A 21,646-nucleotide genomic window follows, 5' to 3' on the forward strand; every position below is an offset into this window, starting at 1 on the left:
ATGCTTTCTGATTGTAAGGTGTTAGATGTTAAGTTAAAGATCCTTTTCCCATGATACCTTGGGATCTTTGGAGCAAAGTGACTTTGAGATGTTTTTATATGTTTATGAGATGTTGTTGAAGTCTTCAAGACTGATAAATAATTCTTTTGGAATAGAAAGGGTGGAACGTGAGGAAATTGGGCATGTTCTTTTAATGAAGTTTATAAGTTGAAAGTAGTGGAAAAAGTGTGTTGTTGGGAAGTTAAATTTGAAATATAATTGTTCATAAGATGCAAAAATATTACCTACATATATACAGTTCTCTAAGTGTTTTAATCCCAGACATTTTGCAAAGATTAAATACTGTTTAGATGTGAGAGGGTTGAAAAATGTGATTATCATGTAGAGATGCAACAGATAAAAACTTCTCTATCTTAATGCACATCCTGCATTTGATCAATATTCTGAGTGATTGGTGGAAAATTGGATTATTGGTATATTGATGATAATTTGTATTTACTAGGGAACAAAACAGGGCAAGGTGGCACTGTGGTGACACTGTGTGGCAGTGGTAGCTCTGCTGCCTTGCATTTAGAAGGTGTGGACTTGCATCCCGGGTGGCGTTTGCATGTTCTCCCTGTGTCTGTGTGGGTTTTTTCTGGGTGCTCTGGTTTTCTCCCATAGTTTAAAGAGTAGTGTGTGGTTGGATTGTGTGTGTGTTTGCCTTGTGACGGACTTGCACCCTGTGTAGAGGTTTGTTCCTGCCTTGCACCTTATGATGGCTGAGATAGTCTCCCTGTGACCCTGTTCAGGACTACGTGGGCTAGATAATGACTGACTGACAAAGTAATATATATTCATCAATTTGTGTCAATTTCCAGGACTTTATAGCTTGTATATTTGCCGCACAGTAATTAAACAGAAAGTTACGTAGTGCCATGCCACCTTCTGCTTTAGGTCTTTTTAGAGTCATCTTTTGATTGTGTGGATGTCTTGAATTCCTAATAAATGAGGATATAATTCAGTTAAATTTCCTAAAGAATGATTTGTTAAAGTATATAGGGATGCTCTGAAATAGAAAAAGAAAGTCTCCTTTAATCAGGAAATGTGTCCTTCCTTTGAATGCAACCTCAGGTAAAACAGCATTGTGCACATGTTAAGAGAGCAATTGGAAGGCATTTGTCAACATGTAGACAGGTAAATTATTTTATGTTAATCTAAAAGCAGGCAGATATACAAAGTCAAGGTGAGGTCTAAAATATTTCAGAACTGTAGTTTACAGTAAAATAATGTTTTAGATTCCAGAAGTACAGCACAATGCCTAGATTATGGATTGCCATGATGGCATAATGGTTAATACAGCTGACTCTCGAAATCAGGGAACTGGGTTCAGATTTCTGGCCCGGCCATTTCTTTATATTCTTTATATTTCATTATATTCTTTATATATTCCTTGTATCCATGCCTAATGTTTTCAGGCACTTCATTTTTGTTCAACATCCTACGGTCATACCTATACTGTACATGTGTGAGTGTCTGTGTCATGTCATGCAGTGATATTCTATCCACGCTGCTTTTTCCTTTGTGCTGTTGGCTCCTTACAGTAATGGAAGAAAGGGCTCTAGAAAATTAATGGGTGGTTTAATGGCTTGCTAAATGCAGACATTATTCTAAAAAATGTATATATTAACTTTGGTTTCTCGATTGTTATAATAATAGATTTTTCTTAAAAATATTTCATACACTGATCAGATGTCATTTTGAATATGCTATTTTTGACGTGCGTTTCTATCATTAATAGAAATGAGGTTTTAAACCAAGTAAATATTTTAAAAGTTCTCCGCTTCTCAAGATCAATATTTAGTTTTTCAGCAGACATTAACAATATAAACAAAATGTTGCAAATCTAAATATTTGTTTTAAACTGTAAATCTTAAAAGTCTTCTTTTCAAAACTGGCAAGTGTTATTTTGCATGCTTGATGCAGAAAACCCATAGAAGGGAATATCTTGCTGGCTATGTGGTGACGTACATCTGGTACATGGTGTGGAGAGGCTACGAGAAATAACTGTGCTGAAGCCGGGCCAGACTTGACAAGCCACATTTAACAAGACTATAGCACATAAACAAGATGCATGAAGGAAATGTGCAAGTATGTAATCTCTGTGTTATTTTTATTCATCTTCCCATTTCCCAATAGAAACCAATCTAAAGGTGCTTTTTAAATGATTCTCGGTCTTTATTTTACAGCATACAGATAATTTCAGACAGACCATTATGAAGCACATAAATAAACTAAGTTGATAATGCTATTAATTATTATTCAATGATCAATGGAAATACTATAGAACGTTCTTGAACATGTTGTACAGACTTTTACAAATGACACGTCTCCAATAAGGCAAAGCTAAGGGCCACCCATTTTGAAGCAAAGCCACTCTGTAATGTAATCTTCATGTAATCTTCAAGGGGACCCTACTTCGAATAGCTCCAAACGTCAAGGTAGGGCGACTTATTGCCAGAACAGTTTACTGCTTGCCCTCCCATTTGTTTCTAGACCCACTTACTTTGCAATTTCTGGCTTTGCCACTCGGCTCAAACCTATTTAGTACATATATTGGCAGAAATGAGCAAAACATATTTTGGCTTTTGTCAAATGTCATCACTAGAACCTCTGCTGCCTCCATCTGGGCTCATGAACGTCTATAGAATCCATCTTCACTGGCAACATCACATTCTGCTACGGCACTAAATATTACAGAAACCTTGGCTGCCTTTCAGACAGAACTTAGACAGTGGATTCAAAAAATATTCAGATCCCTCCACTTTTTGCACAATTTATTGCATTGTAGATTTATTTTTAAATGGATAAACTTGCCATTTTTGGCCACTGATCTACACTCAATCACCCATTGTGAGAAAGTGAAAACGTTTTCAAAAGAGGTCTACAAATGTATTAAAAATCAAAACCTGAAATCTCTCATTCATACAAGTATTCAGACCCTTAACTCAGTACTGTGTAAAAGCTCCTTTGAGAGCAATTACAGCTTTGAATCTTCTCAGGTAAGTCTCTCCAAGCTTTGCATATCTAGATTTATCCCATTCTTCCCAGCAGATCCACTCAAGCTTCAATAGATTGGATGAGATGTGTTTGTAAACTGCTAACATCAGGTCTCTCCAAACGTTCTGTGGGGTTTAAGTCTGAACTTTGTGTGGGCCACTCAAGGACAGTCAAAGTCATGTCCTGAAGACACACCAGTGTTGTCTTGGCTGTTTTGTTTTGGGTCATTGCTGTGCTTAAAGGTGTAAAGTTGCATGTACTCTAGATGTTCAATGACTGTTATGATGGGGGGAGAGGGCATTGGTGAGGAAATATCTCCCCTGGGACACTAGAGGGCAGCCATCCTGGGTGGCTGTGGCACCACAGATTCCCTTATGGCATGCTTGGAGCTGGAGTTTGGTGCAGCCCTGTTGGGTTCTGTGTGGGCCGCCAGGGGGAGCTGCAGAGCCCTATAAAGGACCTCCAGCACACCTGGGAGTGATTCCAGGTAAAACTGATGAGCCACCTGGAACACTCACAGGACCTGAATAAGAGGAGCCGCCTCAGTCCATTCAATGGCCAGTGTTGGAGGGAAGAAGACAAAGCCTGAGGAGGAGTGGAGGTGGATGGACCGGTGGCAGAGAAGGGACTGTGTTGTGTTGGTGTACTGTGCACAAAACTGTAAATAAACCAGGTGTTATGTGTTGAGCCTATGTTCTGCCTGTCTGTGTTGGGGTTTGGGGCTTCACAACGCTCTATATTTGTCTGTATTCATCATTCATTCAATTTTGAACAGTCACTCTGTTCCTGCCACTGAGAAGCACCCCCATAGCATGATGCTGCTTACACAATATGTCACTGTTGAGAAGGTATTAGGCTGGGGCTGAGCAGTGCCTGGTCTTCACCAAACAAAGTGCTTGCTTGGAGTTCCACCCAAAGAGTTAATTCTTTGTCTCAGTAGACCAAAGAATCTTTTTCCTCATGCTGTCAGAGTCCTTTAAATATTGTTTGACTGACTCCATGTGGGAGTTGGCCACTCTACAATAAAAGCCCTGCTGCTAAGAGGCTGTCCTTCCAACAGGTTATCCCTGTATCCCCTACACATACAGACATGGACATGTTCAATCTTAATAAATATTGTAATTCCACAGTGACACCACGTCTTGCATTAAACTATTTGTCCAATAAGCAAACTCCTACAAATTCAGGTGGGCTTCAGACAAGAAGCTGGCTATGAGTTGTTCATAAACCATCATTATAAGTGACGTCAAGGTGACAGGTCTGTAGTTATTGATGGAGGTTGACAGATGTCTCCAGCTACACTTTAATATTCGAAAATATGATGCAAGGTAGCTTCTTTAAATTTTGTCTGCCTGAAAGTTGGCTGCTTGTGGGAACAGAAATTACCTTGAAGTGATTTCTGGTACACTGGAGGGGTACAGGAGGGAGTAACCAATTCACCAATCAAAACACAGCACTTGCTAGAGTCCACCTCTCAAACCTGAGGGTGAAAATGACAGTATTATTATAAACAAGCTGTAATTTCCTTTACTTCAGTATTGTCACGTAGACTTAGCTTGCTCAACTGGAAGAGTCCTAACTCACCTATTCTAAGTCAGTAGGTAACTGATGTTCTATACTACTAAGGGATTCTTCCCCTGCTTGATTCGCTCACCAACCCACCCCCGGCCTGTGCTGCGTGCCAGCCATTTTGTGTCTTTGTCAATGCTTGCTGCTGCTGCCGTTCCGCGTGATCTGCATCTCTTGCGGCGCCTCAAATATTTAAAAAAATATTTACATTTTTTTGTCTCACTGCCTTGTCGCTATGACGTTCTACTTTGTCATCTACTCTTTGTCTTTTATTTCCAGCCCCGGGTGTGGTTAAATCTCTTGGCACAAAGTCTTGTCTCACGGAATGCGAGTTCTTGATATTTTTTAGCTTATAATTTAAAAATGGAGTATCTGGAATCTGGAAATCTAACAACAGCACATTAAATTAAATTTTAAAAAGAATGATACCAAACATATATATGTAGGTTTAAAAATAATCCTGATTTAAAGCATGACAAAAAAAAGTGACATAAAATTGTTGCACAAAATTGTTGCACTTTTAGGATTAGGATTTTATATAGAGAGTAGATTTGAAACTGGAAAAAATCAAATTTGCACTTAAAGGATCTGTACAAATCTTTTTCAAAACCTGGCAGGAACTAATCGATGACATTTTAGAATAAGCATTTAAATTGAGGAAGCTGGTTCTCTCCCCTCTTTTAGTCCATTTATCTTTATTCATTTATTAATTCATCTATTTACTTATTTTTACTAGCATAAAGTTTTATTCTTCTGGTGTAACTCTTTTTCTCAGGGGGAAACAAACCCCGGGCAGGGCGCCAGCCCACCGCAGGACTACAACACATCCTTACAAAAATATTTAATTAACAAAAATATGATATTTATCACTTTAATGAAGTACACTTATTCAACGAAAATGTTAAATGAACCAACCTTCAAAACAATAAAGTCGGTTTGCAAATGCCCCAAAGTATTACATCACATGCATGTTTTCGAACTTGCTTCATGCTGTTTTTGTCATTATTGTATCGTACAGGATTTACTGATCCTTGTTCAGGCCCAGCACTTTCAAGCTTTTCTATATGCAGTGCCACACATGAGTGTTGGAGGATCACCTCACGGGCCCATCTGAGCGAGAGGGAGCACTAGCACTAGCACTAGCGTGTGTCATCTCCTTCTTCCTCCACAGTCCAGGCCAGAGAAGATGTCCATTATGGATAACTGACTCGACCCCTTCCAGGCCAGAGCTTCATATCACTTGGGCATGTCAGCAGGACAGTCATGCACTCTGAAGCCTCAAGGTCACAAGTGTTGAATTATTTTGATTTCTGTACAACATTGAGTACTTATTTTGTTTTGGACTGAGAATTAAATGGAGATGACCGGGTTGGCACCCCAACATTTTTTTTTCATTTGCACTCTTTTCCTCGCACAATAACAGCCGAGTATCTTCCTGACATCATGTTCTCGAATGGTAAAGTGTATGTGGTGTCAATGCTATTGTATGTTGTTTTGTACATCAAAACTGTAGATTTTATTAGGGCTTATTTAATTTTATGTTTTAAAGTTTCCTTCATTTGGCCTTGGATTTCTTTGCTGAAATATGGAACTCATAATTTCTAAGATTTTTTTTTCCTAGCATTGGTTTTATTTAATAATAATAATAATAATAATAATACATTTTATTTATATAGCGCCTTTCCCATGCTCAAGGCACTTACAGTATATAGCATTGTACAAACCAAATAACTAAATAAAGAAGATTAAGACAGTAAATTCAGAGAAAAGCCTAACAGACAACATAATTGATGGTTTAGCACACACATACAGGTTACATGAGCATCTTGACAGAGAGGTAAACTGAGAGAAAGGTAATAAAGTCAAGTAGAGCTAAAAGCCTTCCTGAACAGATGAGTTTTTAGTTGTTTTTTTTAAAGAATTCATGGAGTCAGCTGACCTGATTAATTTCGGTAGGTCATTCCAGAGTCTGGGTGCTATACAGCTGAAGGCCCTGTCACCCATGGAGTGTAGATTAGTGTGGGGCACAACAAGATTACCATCCAGAGGACCTTAGTGGACGGGCAAGCACATAGTGATGGAGAAGGTCACTGATGTAGTTTGGCGCGAGGTTATTTAAGGATTTGTAGCTTATTAGTAGGATTTTATATTCGATTCTGTAAGACACAAGGAGCCAGTGAAGACGAGCAGGATGGATGTGATGTGCTCGCTGCTGCTGGTTCGAGTGAGGACTTTGCAGCCGAGTTTTGAATAAGCTGGAGCTGAGATATAAGATTTGAAGGGGCACCTGCCAGCAGCAAGTTACAAAAATCGATGCGGGATGTGATGAAAGCATGGACAAGTTTCTCATCCTTAGAAAAGGAGAGAAAGGAGTGAACACGGGATATGTTACGGAGGTGAAAGTAAGAAAGTTTCTTAATGTGATTTATGTCGGCGGAATAAGAAAGGGAGGAATCATTAATGACACCAAGATTCTTATTTCTTGGTTGTGCCAAAGCCTGCTGTAATGGGAAGAGATGCACACACTCTCACAAAGATATATCTAAAGAGTCGCCGCGCATTCATATCGACTTATACTTACAATGCAGGAGTAAAAAGTCTGTTATGTACTGTATAGGCTAACTGAGTCGATTGATTACTAACTGAAGACAAACAAATGCACCTATGGGTAATTTAAGCCCTTTTTATATCACATGCATAAAAATGAATCCTGCTCTTGTCAAAGAATTGCAGAGTTAGCTCTCACGCTTGCCTTGTTATATTATTTTGTGTTACAGCTAAAATAGTCTAGGTATCCTTCTTTTTAATTAAACATTACGCTAATTTGAAACAGAAACATGATGCCAATTACATTTTCCTGAGTAGCTCATGTGAAAGTTTCTTTTCAGGGCCCAGAAAAGTGACTAATTCTGAACATACATCATGTAATAGATGCATAGAACATAAATTGTTTAACAGTGAGATGAATCTAAAAAGACAGTTTTTATTTAGACATACCATTTCACTGGGGCATTGCGTCTAGGGAGATTTAATTAATTTGCTATCAATACCAACCACACAAGATTTGCTGTAGAATGTGAAATGAAATTTAAATTGAAAACACTTCTTGATGAGTTATGTTTGGGCAGCTATTGGAAGGAATTTTAATAAGATGCCATTTCTTTCCAAGTAATCTTATTCTAAGACATTAGTATGTGCAAGGAAAAAATTAGTAAGAAATAAAAAGTAATCACAGAACCGATGTGAAGACAAGAGTGATGACTGATGGTGCGTAACTGAAATATCATGTAAAATGACATATTCTAAAACAGCATATAAACCTTGGTGTTGGCTGTTGTTTTCTCTGTACCACCATGCTTTGGAGATAAATAAACTGGATTACTCAGGAAACAGTACACTCGTAGTGGAATTACAGTATGGTGGTGGCTCTTTTAAGTAGATAATGTTGTAATGTGTAGATTTTTCCTGGTCTATGTATGTTTCTAATTCCTCTCGCAACCCAATGATTTTCTTGTTAAGTTAAAAGAAAACTAGTAGTTGTGAATGTTTCTGTATAATCGCAGTGAGAGCTATGTCTGCACACTCAGAAAAGCATCAGCACTGTTACCAGTAGGTGTGGGACTCTGCCAGGGCTGTGATTTGTCTCCTATCCAGGCTCATGGACAGGATATCAAGGTGCAGCCAGGGAGGGGCGGGGGTCCAGTTCAGTGGGATGAGAACTGCGGCACTGCTTTTTGCAGATGACATGGTCCTTTTCGGTTCATTGAGCTGTGAACTTCTGGACACATTAGAGCGGTTTGCGGTCAAATGAGAAGCAGCAGGGATAAGGATTGGCACGTCCAACTCTGAGGCCATGGTTCACAGTAGGTAAAAAGGTGGGCTGCCCTGTCCAAGTAGGAGTTATTGCCTCAAGTGGTGGAGTTTAAGTACCCCAGCGTCTTGTAAAGGGTTAGTGAGGTCAACAGATGGCTAGGGGCGGCAAAGTATAGTTATGTGGTCGCTATACTATTCCATAGTGATGAAGAAGGAGCCGAGTCAAAAGGTGAAGCTCTCAATTTACCAATTGATTTTCCTCCCTACCCTCACCTATAGTCATGAGCTTTGGATAAAGATTAAGATTGCAGGTACAAGTGGCTGGAATGAGCTTTCTCTGCAGGATGACTGGCCTCTCCCTTAGAAATAGAGTGAGAAGTGTAGACATCTGGGAGAGGCTTGGAGTAGAACTGCTGACCTTCTGCATCAAAAGGAGTCAATTGAGGTAGTTTGGAGATCTTATATGGATGGCTCCTGGATGCCTCCCTTATGGGCATAACCCAGTGGGGGAAGACCCAGGACTTGCTTGGAGGATTATATCTCCCAAAGGGCCTGGGACTGCCCTGGGATCCCACAGTATGAGTTGGCAAGTGTGGCTAGGGAAAGGGACATATGGACCTCATTGCTAAGACTATTGCCACCTCCCCAGGACCTGGCTTCAGATAGGCAGTAGAAAATGAATGAATGAGTAGTTCTGAATATGTTTGATTGTGTCAAGATTAAAACTGATTTGCTTAGAAGACACTTTTATTTAAAGCAGCTTACAAAAGAGGTCAACATTGCTGAGTAAACATCAGTTTGTGGGACTGTACAGGAACAAGCGTTCAGAACAACATTGATCACCTCAAATGAAGAGCTCAGAACAAAATACAACTGAGTTACAATTCCAAGGTTACAAACACCTAATAGCCAAAATCAGTTAGAAAGCAGGATACTGTTCTTATTGTAAAAAGAAAACTATTGTTGCTAATTTGAGCTTTACATGTACAGTGGAGGGCAGCATGGTGGCACAGTGGTAGCGCTGCTGTCTCGCAGTTAGGAGACCAGGGTTCACTTCCCGGGTCCTCCCTGCGTGGAGTTTGCATGTTCTCCCCATGTCTGCGTGGGTTTCCTCCCACAGTCCAAAGACATGCAAGTTAGATGGATTGGCAATTCTAAATTGGCCCTAGTGTGTGCTTGGTGTGTGGGTGTGTTTGTGTGTGTCCTGCCGTGGGTTGGCACCCTGCCCAGGATTGGTTCCTGCCTTGTGCCCTGTGTTGGGTGGGATTGGCTCCAGCAGACCCCCATGACCCTGTGTTTGGATTCAGTGGGTTGGAAGATGGATGGATGTACAGTGGAACCTCGGTTCACAAACATCTCAGAACACGTATTTTGACTATTATAAAGCAGAAAGAGGCTATTAAAGCAGCTCATGTTGCAAAAGGAGTTACAGTGTTAATCAGGCAGAGGCCTCAAGTGCTGCAAGAGGTGGAAAAACTGTAACCTCCTCTCCACCCAGTTCCCAGTTCCAATGAAGGTTAGTTTTTTTGGTTGTTTATGGTTAGTTTTTGTATTATGGATTTTTCAGATTTTCATTTTTCAGTTCATAGTGTGAGTTTTTCCAATGTTACTTTTCTTGGTGGTTTATTAAATTACGGATTTTTCAAATGTTCGTTTTTTTTCCCTGTGCTTAAAACCCATTAAAAAAAAAGTGTTTACAGCGAGCGGTTCGTAAAGCTATAGCGTGAACTCTTGCAATGTTAGCTTTCTCTGTTATTCAATCTTTTTACATTTAGTTTACTATTACGCTGTGCATTCTATGGTGTAATTAACTATATTTGTGCTTAAAAATCTTTATAAAAATATATTTACATACAGTTTATACAGTCTGGAACGGATTAATTGTATTTACATACAATCCTATGGGGGAAATGACTTCGGGTCACGACCAAATCGGGTTGCGACCAGAGATTTGGAACGAATAATGGTCGTGAACCGAGGTTCCATTGTATTCTGATTTGGAAATGTCCAAGATACTAATCTTTAAAAAGTATTCATTGTGTTTATTGCTATACAACATTTAATTATAGTGGATTTAATTTGGCTTTATTGACACTGATCAACCGAAAAAGACTCTTTAATATTAACCTGAAAAACATCTCTACAAAGTGGTCTACATTAATTACAAAAATGAAACACGAAACTGATTATTTACATCTTTCAAGTCAGTATTTAGTGTGATTCACGTTTGGAAGCCATTACAACATTGAATCTTTGTGGACAGGTGTCTCTCTCCCTGTGAACTATGTATATCTGGACACTGCCATTTTTGCAAAACTGCTCAAACTCTGTCAGGTTGCTTGAGTGGACAGCTCGAGTGGCCACTCCAGGACATTCACATTGTTGATTTTCAGCCATTCCTGTGTATCTTGGGTTTTATACTTGGAGTATTGTGTGCTTCACTGTGAAATACCAACTGCAGAAATATTGAGGCCATGATCACCCAGTACCAGTTGCAATGGCTGGGACATGTGGTGAAGATGCCCCCAAATCAGCTACTTTCCAGAGTGCTATGAGGCCAGCTATATTATGGATGACGCTCTGCTGGGGGGCAGAGGAAGCACAATAAGGATCAGTTGAAGATCGTGTTAACAAAGTGCAAAATCAGGTCCAAGGCTCTGGAGGATGTTGCTACTGACTATAACACCTGGCTGCAGATGTGCTCAGATGGGATACGCGTGCTGGAGGAGGAAATGGCAGATAAGAGACAGCAGAGGAGGCTGCAGGAGGAACACGCACGGTTGCCTATATCGTATATATATATCCAATCTAAAATGGGATTTGTGGGTCCAGGATAGAGTTCTATTCAGCCATCAGAGAATTCACCGATAAAGACAGAAGTGGATATTACCATCAGACTCTATAGACAACCAATTATTTTGCTGGAAAAGAAATCTTTTCCCTATGCACAGGTTTCTTGTAGACTGCATCAGGTTTTCCTCCAGGATTTCCTGGTAATTAGATGCATTCATTTTACCCCCACAAGCCTTCTAGGGTCTGCTGAAAAGAAAGACATACACAGCATGATGCTGTCACCACGATACTTCACAGTGGGAATGGTGTGTTTTTGAGACTGTACTTATGTCAAGCATAACGTTTAACCTGATAGCCAAAAACCATCAGATCGTCTTCTAGTTGACATTTCAGAGTCTCCCAAGTGTCTTCTGGCAAACTCTAGCAAAGATGTCATGTCATTTTTCCTTAGGAGATTGCGTTCCCTTAATGTGGGAAGTTACATCCTCCACATCTTCTATAACTCTGTGCTGGCCAGTGTGATTTTCTATGCTGTATTGTGTTGGGCTGGTAACATCACTTCATGAGAGGCCAACTGAATCAACAAGCTAATTAAAAGGGCAAGCTCAGTTACAGGACACAATCTGGAGGTCATAGCAAAGGAGAAAATTAAAACAAAACTGAGTGCCATTAAGAACAATGATACACATCATCTCTCTGATGCACTAAAACTGTGAACTTTCAGCCAACAAAATATTCAGCAGAAGTTTTATTCCTTTAAAGCTTTAACTGGCAAAACACCACTGTTACTGTTTACTGGCTGAGTCACTGTAGCTTGGAACTTGTTTAGAGTTATTATAGATCTCTTGGTGGCATTCTTCTCTAGTTTTCTTTAATGATCACTCAGTTTTTAGTGGTTACAACTGTGCCATTCTTTTTTCCATTTCTTAATGGACTCCAGTGGATATTCAGTGACTTGGATATTTACTTGTATTGAAGCCCTGAATTGTACTTTTTAATCACCTTTGAACTGAGTTGCTTGGAGTGTTCTTTTGTCTTTGTAATGGCCAACTCACTCTCCGAAACCAGCAGCTAAACCACCAAGAGTCGTGGCCTGGCAAGTTGAGGACGTGAGATCCGACAAGCCATACAGTGCATCCGGAAAGTATTCACAGCTCATCACTTTTTCCACATTTTGTTATGTTACAGCCTTATTCCAAAATGGATTAAATTCATTTTTTCCTCAGAATTCTACACACAACACCCCATAATGACAACGTGAAAAAAGTTTACTTGAGATTTTGCAAATTTATTAAAAATAAAAAAATTGAGAAAGCACATGTACATAAGTATTCACAGCCTTTGCCATGAAGCTCCAAATTGAGCTCAGGTGCATCCTGTTTCCCCTGATCATCCTGGAGATGTTTCTGCAGCTTAATTGGAGTCCACCTGTGGTAAATTCAGTTGATTGGACATGATTTGGAAAGGCACACACCTGTCTATAGAAGGTCCCACAGTCGACAGTTCATGTCAGAGCACAAACCAAGCATGAAGTCAAAGGAATTGTCTGTAGACCTCCGAGACAGGATTATCTCGAGGCACAAATCTGGGGAAGGTTACAGAAAACTTTCTGCTGCTTTGAAGGTCCCAATGAGCACAGTGGCCTCCATCATCCATAAGTGGAAGAAGTTCGAAACCACCAGGACTCTTCCTAGAATTGGCCAGCCATCTAAACTGAACGATCAGGGGAAAAGGGCCTTAGTCAGGGAGGTGACCAAGAACCCAGTGGTCACTCTGTCAGAGCTCCAGAGGTCCTCTGTGGAGAGAGGAGAACCTTCCAGAAGGACAACCATCTCTGCAGCAATCCACCAATCAAGCCTGTATGGTAGAGTGGCCAGAAGGAAGCCACTCCTTAATAAAAGGACCATGGCAGCCCGTCTGGAGTTTGCCAAAAGGCACCTGAAGGACTCTCAGACCATGAGAAACAAAATTCTCTGGTCTGATGAGACAAAGATTGAACTTTTTGGTGTGAATGCCAGGCGTCACGTTTGGAGGAAACCAGGCACCGCTCATCACCAGGCCAATACCATCCCTACAGTGAAGCATGGTGGTGGCAGCATCATGCTGTGGGCATGTTTTTCAGTGGCAGGAACTGGGAGACTAGTCAGGATAAAGGGAAAGATGACTGCAGCAATGTACAGAGACATCCTGGATGAAAACCTGCTCCAGAGCGATCTTGACCTCAGACTGGGGCGACAGTTCAACTTTCAGCAGGACAACGACCCTAAGCACACAGCCAAGATATCAAAGGAGTGGCTTCAGGACAACTCTGTGAATGTCCTTGAGTGGCCCATCCAGAACCCAGACTTGAATCTGATTGAACATCACTGGAGAGATCTTAAAATGGCTGTGCACCAACGCTTCCCATCCAACCTGATGGAGCTTGAGAGGTGCTGCAAAGAGGAATAGGCAAAGGATAGTTGTGCCAAGCTTGTGGCATCATATTCAAAAAGACTTGAGGCTGTAATTGCTGCCAAAGGTGCATCGACAAAGTATTGAGCAAAAGCTGTGAATACTAATGTACATGTGATTTCTCAGTTTTTTTATTTTTAATAAATTTGCAAAAACCTCAAGTAAACTTTTTTCACGTTGTCATTATGGGGTGTGGTGTGTAGAATTCTGAGGAAAAAATTAATTTAATCCATTTTGGAATAAGGCTGTAACATAACAAAATGTGGAAAAAGTGATGCGCTGTGAATACTTTTCCGGATGCACTTTTTAAATAACCTTCCCCCAATCGACGATAAAAATACGCCAGAAAACAAACAGTATGTAAAATAATAAAGTGAGTATATATTGATGAAGACAGAAATGAACAAACTCCAAACAATATATATATCATACCCCAACCAACCCTGACTTAATATTCAACCTCAAAAGTGTCCGGCGGAAAATAATAAAAAGAAAAAGTGCAGCACAAAGTTAATATACAATCCTAACCCTCCCTTGACCCCACACTGATCATGAACTCAATAAGACACACAGAAAGTACGAAATGCACATAAAAGTACAGAAGATTTAAAGGAAAATGGATAATGTTTGTGTACCTGGTTCAGCTGGAAAAACCCTAACCCTAATTACACGGATTATAATGATGGCTTGCTCCTCTCCCCAAATAACAAGAAACAGTCTCACTATGCTTATCCTCGGTACGTGGCATAATCCAGCGTTTCTCAACCTTTAAATATTTGCGACCTGAGTTTTCATAACAGTTTTAATCACGCCCCCGTAAACATTTTTTTGAAATGTAGATGCATATTTTATTATACCTACTTAACTATTATCGACATTTATCTAACTCTATATTTATTGTTCTAGTATCAGAATGTAGTTTAAGTTAATTTGTTTTGGTTTCAAGAGATTTTTTTTCATATTTTTGATTTTTGTTTTCTTTTTTTCACATCTTCACGCCCTCCTTTTTATTACTTCACACCCCCCTAGGGGGGCCCACCCCACAAGTTGAGACCCACTGGCGTAATCCAATACCCCGGTGGGTTTGAGGTGCAAAGCTGTTGTTGTTGGGCGTTGAAAGTGGCAGGCAGACAAAGGTCATGTTTTAATTTGGGCTTTCTTCTGTCTCTGTAATGAAATGGCGGCCTAGTAGAACAAGATTTTTTTTTTTTTTAACTTTCTGTCCTTCCATTTAAATAGCAAGTGATCAGATGCAGGTGATGGAATTGACAGGACCAATTATCGTGAGGAGTCACAGTTCCACAGTGTTATCCTTCCCCCCATTGTTTCCAGGGGAGCATATTTACATAGACACACACACACCAAGTAAACAGAACAACGTTACAAAAGACGGAACTCAGCACAAAATACATTTACAATGACATTAATCATGTAGCACCGCTACATCTTCATTGTGTAGTTTAAACCACAATAGTGACTCACCACAAGCTGGACCTTCCAGACGCGGGTGCATTCATAGTACTGTCAATTGAAACCTCAGATAGCTGGTCTCCACTGAACTAATTAAGTGACTTCTAAAACCAATTAGCTGCACCAGTGATGATTTATGTGAGTCATATTAAAGTGTTGAATACTTATGTGATCAATAATCTTGTGTTTTATATTTGTAATTAATTTAGGTTACTTTGCCATGGTCTGCTTTTACTTTGACATTCAAGAGTCTTGTTCTGTTGATCAGATTAACTCCATTGGGATTCAAAGTTTATTTAAGAATAAAATGTGAAAACTTACAAGGCACTTTTATAGGCACTGTAACTGCATGGAAATAATCTTTTCAAATTGAAATAATATTAAATTATCTTTACATTGAATTAAACCTACCTAATGCGCATCAAGCACTTTTTTATTGAAGCCTTGAACCAAATACTCTTCTGTCCACCAACTGATTGATCACTCAATTAAAAGTAAACAAAGCCTTTAATTAGAAAGTGGTTGATGTGATATTAGCAAACAATTAAAGAATTGCAGCAATTGAAGAGAATAAAGACAAATTACAGCATGGCAGTACATCACTTTAAAACTGAAAATACTTGAAAACTGCTCATGTTAAATGGATTATTTTGGATTATACTATAATATACATGGGAGCAAAATAACAACTAAAATTAGTAAACCACAAAAAATCTGATAGCTGGTTCAAAAGCTTGTGTAGCATTTTTGGAATGGATTTAACTGTATTTAATTTATATACTGTATATTGTGGTCCGGTGCATAAATGACAGTGCAGAAAGGAAAATGTATTGTGCCAACCGGGGCGTCCCATTTAATAACTAACTCAAACAAAAAACATGCTCTTTGGTATATTTGCCTTAGGGGTTTTGGGCTACAAACAAAAACAAAAAAAGTATTCCAGCTACAAGATAAGGTCGGTCTGCTTGGGAGCTCTGTCCAGTGGGCCCCTCTTGCGAAAATGACGCCTCCTTCTGGAAAACCGGTGCTTTTATGGAATGTGGCCCGTTAAGGTCAGTGTCAGTTGCCCTCACTGGGTGGTTTCTCAGCACCATGAGGAAAGAAGGAGAGGACAATGCTAGAGATAGTGGCCCCTCTTGTTCTGGTGGCCGGATTGTCAGTTCTTGGAAATATTTCTAGCCCAATGACAGCTGAAAACCAGCCTAATGGCACTGTGGACAACCGGGGGAACTTTTGCCACTGTTGATGTCTTTCCCCTTTGGAGTTTTGTTGTTCAGGTTGTAGCGGTGCCACATAGTGTTTAAATGTCAGTGCTGTGTGTGTCTCGTTTTCATTGTCCCATTGACTGCGTGTACGTGTATCAGTTAATGTTGTCCCCGTAAAGGAGGACGGATGATGGGAGGAGTTCACAACCACTAATCTGGAAAACACCTGTATATCAATTAATCAATTACTGCCGTCACGGACTATTTAAGGAGAAGAGGAGGAGACGAAAGGGAGAGACTAGCACGAGTGAGATAGAAGGAGAACAACCAATATCGCATTCACGATTACAACCTGCCTGCCGTTTCATTCCATTGCGCTTTCATCCAGTTTGTTTTTCATTCATCCGGACTGCCTTTCAACCTGCTTGCCGCTGAAGACCCCGGGGTCGAATCATCATTCGCCGCACGCCGAGGAATCACGGTGAGGTTGTTCCAAACGCCGGGAAATACAAGCATTACAATCGCCACTAATCAGCACCCGTATTCAGGACATTTATTCACGTATCGGACTCAAGTTCATGATCATTCTGTTTGCCAGTCATTTGTCGTTTGTGTGGTGTGTGTTATGTTACGTGGACAAGGGAGGGGATTTGTATATATATATTGTCCGTTTTGCTTTGGGGATTGTTGGGGTGGAGGAATATTTGAGTGTACATTTGTCTTGTGGCGTGTCTTGTCCCATTTAATACATTTATTCCTGTTTAATTTTACATTCTGCTTATTGTCTTTGCATTTCAAACCGTCAATTGTGGGGAAAGTTTATCTGTGTAGGAGTACGGCTTGACAGGAAAGGTTTCTCAGTCAATTATCCAGGCCACAGGTCTTGGAGGTGTAGCTGCCGGCTGGGAATAAGGGGTCGGCCGTTACATAAGTGGTGCCCTCTCTGAGGCATCTTTATTTAATTCGATCACTGTCTGCCTTTAAACTTCCCCAAAAATATCATGTCTTTAGGGCGTGCCGAGCAGGACGACACCATTGCTTCGCCTCGGTGTGATGATGGAGTAGCCGGGCGCTGCACGCCACGGTCAGAGCGTGTTCAGCGGTGCGAGAGGTGGTGGATTCTTTGCAGTCGCTGTACCTCGAAGATCACCGTGGACCTGAAGAGGAAGGCCTGGAGGACGTCTCGCCTCTGTGGGAGGATCTGGCGCAACAAATGACCCGGCTGGAGGAGAAGATCCGCGAGGTTGCGGAAAGTACGCTGGAGCGCGAAGCAGCCTTGCGGGCTCGCATCAGCAGCTCCCAGGAGGAAATGAAAGAATACATCAACGAGCAAGTTCAACTCCTGGGGCGGGAAATCGTGTTGTGCCTCCAGAGGCGGGATCGACGCTGGCAAGATTCTCTTCAGGGGGAAGTCCAAAGGTGTCTCCAGAAGATAAGACCGTCGCCCCTCATTCAACGCTATGCGTATCTCGGGAGGGCGCATGCCTCAATCGGCCATTTGTTCCTGGGGTGCGCCTGTCTTTTCCCAAGTTAGGGGCTTCCTATAATGTCGATGATGTCCTGAACTTTGTGGAGGACGGGGATGTACCTGGCCGTTAACCCTCTAACCCCGGAAGAGCTAATTGGGGTGATAGGGACATCCCTCTCGGGACCGGTGCGGAGCTGGTGGCTGACGGCTAAGAAGACTATTTTCGACTGGGGATCCTTTCGTCGATCTTTCCTCGCGGCTTTTCTTCCGGAAGACTACGAGACCGAACTGGAGGACAAGCTGCGGTCCATGGTGCAACTACCTTCACAAACCATCCGGGACTTAGCCTATGAATACCGGGATTTGGGTTTGAAGTGGCGGCGGCTATGGCTGAAGAAGAGGTGGTCCGCGCGTCCTTAATGCCTGTAACCCGCGGTTAGCTGGGAGTCTCAGGGGTGGTGGGATCGGTGGAGGACTTGGTGAGGTAGGCTCCCAAGTGGAGCGGGACTGGGGAAACTCAAAGGCGTACTGGCACAAAGTTCAGGCCAGTACACGAAACCCAGCCCCTAAAACCACAACGAGCCAAACCTTGCGGTCGGAAGCCGATCTCGCCATTATGCAAGCGAGCACGTCCCTTCTGATCGTCCCAGTGAGGCTGCGGGGGTGGCAGATGGATGCGGTGGTGGATACGGGGAGCCACCATACTTTAATCCGCTCAAGCATGTGGGAAAAGATTAGCCGACCGACAGACAAATTAACATCTGCCCGTCCGTCCGATTTGTATTGGCGGATGGGAGTGAACACAAGGCCCTGGGCAGAGTCCCCTTGAGGTACAGTGTACTCGCCACCACCTGGGATATGGATACGTATGTCCTGGAGGACCAGCACCTGTCAGTTCCGTTACTCCTTGGGCTGGATTCGTTAACCACCATGAGGATGACCATCCATCTCAGTCCCAGGGGGTATACGGTACCGGGGGAAGGGATATGCGAATTCATTTACAAATCCAAAGAAGATCTGGGCTCTGAATTTCTGGGTTTACGCAGCAGTGAGGGCGGCGCAAGCACCTCGGCGGCAGCCCCAGTGGAGGGACAACCTGAAGAGGTGAGGCCGGTGCTGAAGAAGTGGGCGAGGTGTGGGCGGAGAAGTTAGGAGTTGCCCGTGGGGTGACCCACATGGTCCACACCTTGGACGAAGTCCCTATAAGGCACCGAGCTTACGGTTTCTCCACTGAAGAGGCGTCATTAAAGAACACCTCGATCGGATGCTCGCCGAGGGAATAATAGAACCATCTTCCTCCTCCTGGGCGTCCCCTGTGGTCCTCGTGAAGAAGCCGGATAATTCCTATCGTTTCTGTGTGGACTACAGGGGTTAACGAGAAGACGAGCCTGGACGCATATCCCATGCCCCTGGTTCATGAAATCCTGGAGTCACTGCATGGAGCTGCAGTATTTAGCACCTTAGATCTCCGCAGTGGCTATTGGCAGGTGCCGATGGGCGAGGGAGTAAGAAGAAGACGGCAGTCATCACCCCTGAAGGCCTGTTCCAGTTCAATGTCATGCCTTTTGGGCTAAAAATGCTGGGGCCACTTTCCAGCGGCTCATGGAGCAGGTTCTGAGGGGGTTGATAGGCAAGATCTGCTTTGTGTACATCGACGACGTCATTGTTTACTCCCCTTCTATAAATCAACATCTCCGGGATTTAGACACCATCTTCCAGCGATTACATCAAGCGCACCTTACGCTGAACACGAAGAAGTGTACCTTCATTCAACCCCACATACGCTTCCTCGGGCACATTCTTTCATCGGAGGGTCGCTGTAGACCCCGCGAAGACCTTGGCCATCCGGGAGTACCCCCGCCCACAGATTTGAAGTCGTTGCAACGTTTTCTTGGGTTAGTGGGGTGGTACCATAAGTTTATTCCCCGGATGGCAGATATAGCGGCTCCCTTGAACCAGCTTAGAAAAAAAGATGTCCCGTGGGAGTGGACCACAGAATGCCAGGACGCGGTTGAGCGACTAAAGAGCCACCTTCAAGAGCCACCCGTTCTGGCCCAACCAGATCCACAGCTCACCTTCCAGGTACAAACTGATGCCAGCAACCTGGGGCTCGGCGCCGTGCTCACTCAAAGAATTAACCAGGCTGAACATGTCATCGCGTACGCCTCACGAGTTTTGCGCGGCGCTGAGCTGAACTACTCGACAGCTGAGAAGGAGTGCTTGGCTGTCGTGTGGGCTGTGGAGAAATGGAGACATTATTTGGAGGGGGTTGAATTCGAAGTGTACACCGACCATCACGCTCTGACCTGGGTGTTCAATCACCCAAAGACCTCCTCCCGTCTGACCAGGTGGGTCCTCCGCCTCCAGAATTTTACGTTCAGGGTGACTTACCGGAAGGGCTGTGGTAACATCGTGCCGGATGCACTGTCTAGGGTATCGGAGCCGTCGGGGATGGTGTGTTTGGCAGAGGCGAAAAAGATGATCCTCCCTCTGCCAGAACATCAGGGAACGGCTGGAGCAACAGCGTACTGACCGGGTACACTTTGTGGACCTCCAGGGGGTCTTGTACAGGACTATTCCATCCACCCTTGGGGGTCTGCAACACCTACTTGTGGTCCCAGAAGAGCTCGTCCCCGACTTCCTGAAGCACTACCATGACAGTCCTTTAGGGGGTCACCTTGGAAGGACAAAAACTTTATTAAAGATTCTGGGGGTTGCGTGGTGGCCGTCTGTCCGGAAAGACGTGTGCCACCACGTGAAGACGTGTGTGACCTGCCAACAACTAAAAAACCCACCTGGTAAACCGGAGGGATTACTACAATCGACAATAGCAGATGGACCAGGAGAGACTTTGGGAGTCGACCTAATGGGGCCATTTCCTATCACCAGCTCGAGGAAGACCGTCCTGATGGTGGTTGTAGACTATTTTTCGAAGTGGGTGGAGCTGTTTGCGTTGGCCGATGCAAGGGCTAACAAAATATGCTCCATCCTGAAGAACGAAATCTTCACCCGCTGGGGGGTGCCAAGAAACATCATCTCGGATCGGGTCCGCAGTTCACAAGCTCCATATTGGATGAACTTTATGCAGCCTGGGGAGTGAAGAAAAACCTCACCACCGCTTATCATCCCCAGGCCAACATGACGGAGCGAGTGAACCGGACCCTGAAGAACATGATCGCCTCCTATGTGGGTGAACGCCATCAGGACTGGGATAAATGGCTCCCCGAGCTCCGGTTTGCCCTGAACACCGCGGTGCATGAAGCCACAGGTGAGACGCCTGCTTTGGTTGCGCTGGGCAGACAGCTTAAGGGCCCACTCGACCGACTCCTTCCCAGCACCCCTAGTCCAGAAACCACCAGTTACAATAATTTGGTTATGGTAGAGGGTTTACGGCGGAGAATCCAAGGGAGGTTGGTGAGTTCGACATCCAGACACGCCAAGCTATATAATGCCCGGCGGAGGGAAGCGCACTTCCAGCCGGGTGATTTGGTCTGGATTAGAGCTCACCATCTCTCAGATGCCAGCAGAAAATTCTCCACCAAGCTAGCGCCTAAATGGTTAGGTCCAGCTAAAATCATTCATCAAACAGGTCCAGTCAATTTCCAGATCCAAAGGGGTATCGGCGCTGCCTCCAAGTTAGACACCATCCATGTGGCCAACCTCAAGCCGTGCCGCCCTCCCTTGTCCAAGGTTGGGGGAATGTAGCGGTGCCACATAGTGTTTAAATGTCAGTGCTGTGTGTGTCTCGTTTCATTGTCCCATTGACTGCGTGTACGTGTATCAGTTAATGTTGTCCCCGTAAAGGAGGACGGATGATGGGAGGAGTTCACAACCACTA

The sequence above is a fragment of the Polypterus senegalus genome, chromosome 10, assembly GCF_016835505.1.
Source record: "Polypterus senegalus isolate Bchr_013 chromosome 10, ASM1683550v1, whole genome shotgun sequence".
Classification (NCBI taxonomy): Eukaryota; Metazoa; Chordata; class Cladistia; order Polypteriformes; family Polypteridae; genus Polypterus; species Polypterus senegalus.